The following is a 2,500-nucleotide window of genomic DNA, read 5'->3' on the forward strand; positions in this document are numbered from 1 at the left end:
GAACACTCTAATTTTTTCAAAGTAAACGTCCCGAACTACCCGACCACTGCAGTAAAGAGCAGTCGGGGCTTTCGAGAGGAAGGGCGGCTGACCAGTACTCACCTTGCGGTGGACCAGGCAGGCCACCCCGAAATCCAACTACGAGCTTTTTAACTGCAACAACTTTAATATACGCTATTGGAGCTGGAATTACCGCGGCTGCTGGCACCAGACTTGCCCTCCAATTGTTCCTCGTTAAGGGATTTAGATTGTACTCATTCCAATTGCCAGACTACAATAGCCCGGCATTGTTATTTATTGTCACTACCTCCCCGAGTCGGGATTGGGTAATTTGCGCGCCTGCTGCCTTCCTTGGATGTGGTAGCCGTTTCTCAGGCTCCCTCTCCGGAATCGAACCCTAATTCTCCGTCACCCGTTGCAACCATGGTAGGCCACTACCGTACCATCGAAAGTTGATAGGGCAGAAATTTGAATGAAGCACCGTCGGCGCAAGGGCCATACGGTTCGAGCAGTTATCATGAATCACCAAGGAACCGAGCCCCGAGAGACTCGCATTGGTTTTGGATCTAATAAATACATCCCTTCCGAAGAGTCGGGACTTTGTGCATGTATTAGCTCTAGAATTACCACGGTTATCCAAGTAGTAAGAAACCATCAAATAAACTATAACTGATTTAATGAGCCATTCGCAGTTTCACAGTATAGAAGCGTTTATACTTAGACATGCATGGCTTAGTCTTTGAGACAAGCATATGACTACTGGCAGGATCAACCAGGTAACTATCGGGACGCCAGAGCGTGCGAGACGCACTGTGTCACTCGACCGTCCTCGTTCAGAGGGCCGGCCAACGCATCACACCAGTGCGGCCACGCGGACCGCAGAGGGTTCAACAATTTTGCAAATCCTCGGCCACAGACTCACCAACTGAAGGCAGGAGAGGGCAGCTGAGGCCCACTCGTTGCCTGCAGATACAGTCAATCACGGGGATCGACCGGCAGCGAGACCGTACGAATGCACTCGTGATTCGTGAAATGATGCAAACCTAACTGCACTCGACCGGAGGGAGCCAGCCCACTGATGACCAGTCACCAGCAGGTCAGACGCCCGCCGACACAGGCAGTCTACAACGATGCGGACACACGGATGAACCGCTGCAGTCACCCTACACAGCACCCGTCACTAGGAGCAACGCTGGAACTCGTCTCGTATGTAATTAAGCGTGACTTTTTTTGCCACAACACCCCACTTCACGACCTATCAACACGCTCATTTGTACGACACTCTTGTTTGGTTGCTTATCTAGCCCACGTGGTCACATTGTTCAATTCGTCTGCACTTGTATGGTAATTGCTTGCGATATATTGCTCAAATTTTCGCGCTACGCGCGTTCATTCCTTCATTCGTCTGCACTTGTATGGTAATTGCTCCAATTTTCCGGCGCGCAAATCCCCTCTGCAATGTTCCCATCTGCACTGTTCCCCGTCTGCACCCTTCCATTCCGCTAAACATACAGTTCAAGTTATACATGGAACATACAGTTACAATACAATACTGGAGATTGCACAATCTTTGCAACACAAATAGAAACAAGTGTGTTGAGCACTGTGGTTCCTTATTATATATGGGATGTGCTCATACATTTAAGTAGTAAAACAGACCACAGTGTGTGTACTCAAATTCCATATAAGGAAGGGTAATGCTCTATGCTTTTACTGTCTTGTTGCAAAGATTCTGTATAGTATTATATATAGTACACTCACTCACTCACTCACTCACTATATTGCAGCACAACATCTATTCGCCAGCAGCCAGCCAGCCAGCCAGCCAGCCAGCCACCCACCTCTTACTATTCATCAGTCAGTCGGTCGGTCGGTCGGTCGGTCGGTCGGTCGGTCGGTCGGTCGGTCGGTCGGTCGGTCGGTCGGTCGGTCGGTCGGTCGGTCGGTCGGTCGGTAGGTAGGTAGGTAGGTAGGTAGGTAGGTAGGTAGGTAGGTAGGTAGGTAGGTAGGTAGGTTGGTGGCCGGCCAGTCAGCCAGCTACAACATAGCTTCACAAGCTACACAACAATTGCTGCTTTAACTACCAGCTGCAGCTTCTAATTATAACTACCCATTGAAGCTACTTTGTAACTAGGCGCTTTGTAAGGGGCCGCTTTGTAACTAGGCAAGGACTTCATTACACTAACATTAATTTTTTCCACCACGAGGACTTTAGGCTGGAAAATAGAAATAATAGGGCCTTAAGTGCTCGTTGACTTTACACTCCATGAACATTACAACTTTTTACCCACTACTTTTATTCCCACTTGAATTTACTGTACATTATTTGCGTATTGTTAGCAACGTACAATACAATACTACTTGAAGATAAGCTTGATATTGTTATGATCAAATGAAGCATGGCTCAATGAAGGTATATATAACTCACTCACTCACTCACTCACTCACTCACTCACTCACTCACTCACTCACTCACTCACTCACTCACTCACTCACTCAC

The 2,500-nt window shown here is 48.0% G+C and overlaps 1 non-coding gene across 1 annotated transcript in view; it reads right to left on the reverse strand.

The window, feature by feature from the left end:
* LOC135332609 (small subunit ribosomal RNA) overlaps window positions 1–779 on the reverse strand; it is a 1,812-nt gene extending 1,033 nt beyond the window's left edge. Inside the window, exon 1 of the ribosomal RNA XR_010393458.1 lies at window positions 1–779. This exon is cut by the window's left edge and continues 1,033 nt beyond it. This is a non-coding gene — a ribosomal RNA (small subunit ribosomal RNA).
* Window positions 780–2,500: the final 1,721 nt, after the last annotated feature.

Source organism: Halichondria panicea, chromosome 2 (genome assembly GCF_963675165.1).
Source record: "Halichondria panicea chromosome 2, odHalPani1.1, whole genome shotgun sequence".
Lineage (NCBI taxonomy): Eukaryota > Metazoa > Porifera > Demospongiae > Suberitida > Halichondriidae > Halichondria > Halichondria panicea.